The following is a 386-nucleotide window of genomic DNA, read 5'->3' as shown; positions in this document are numbered from 1 at the left end:
AAACTCTTTAGTTTATTTTTTTATTTTGTCATTTGTATTATTTTTAATTTTTAGGTAAATTGAATAATCCTTAATTTTAAATATTATATTACAAATTTATACATTCACCCACACACATATATAACTATATGGATTTTTATTTTTCACTATATAAGTAAACTCATATTTCAAATTCGGATATAGTTTTATGGAGGCCAACAAATCCATTATTATTTGTGCCAACCTGAATCTGCCTTTGTATTACTATATACAGTCTTTGCCATTCCCAACACGTTATATTACCTATTTTTATTTGGGTTGTAAAACAAAAATGGCATTTTATTTGGGTTTCGAAAATGCCTAAATGAATCATTGCAGTGTGCCGATGGCCAACAAGTCATGCATAT

Source organism: Arachis ipaensis, chromosome B09 (genome assembly GCF_000816755.2).
Source record: "Arachis ipaensis cultivar K30076 chromosome B09, Araip1.1, whole genome shotgun sequence".
NCBI classification, from domain to species: Eukaryota; Viridiplantae; Streptophyta; class Magnoliopsida; order Fabales; family Fabaceae; genus Arachis; species Arachis ipaensis.
The sequence above is the reverse complement of the archived record's forward strand: the minus strand, read 5'-3'. Positions refer to the sequence as shown.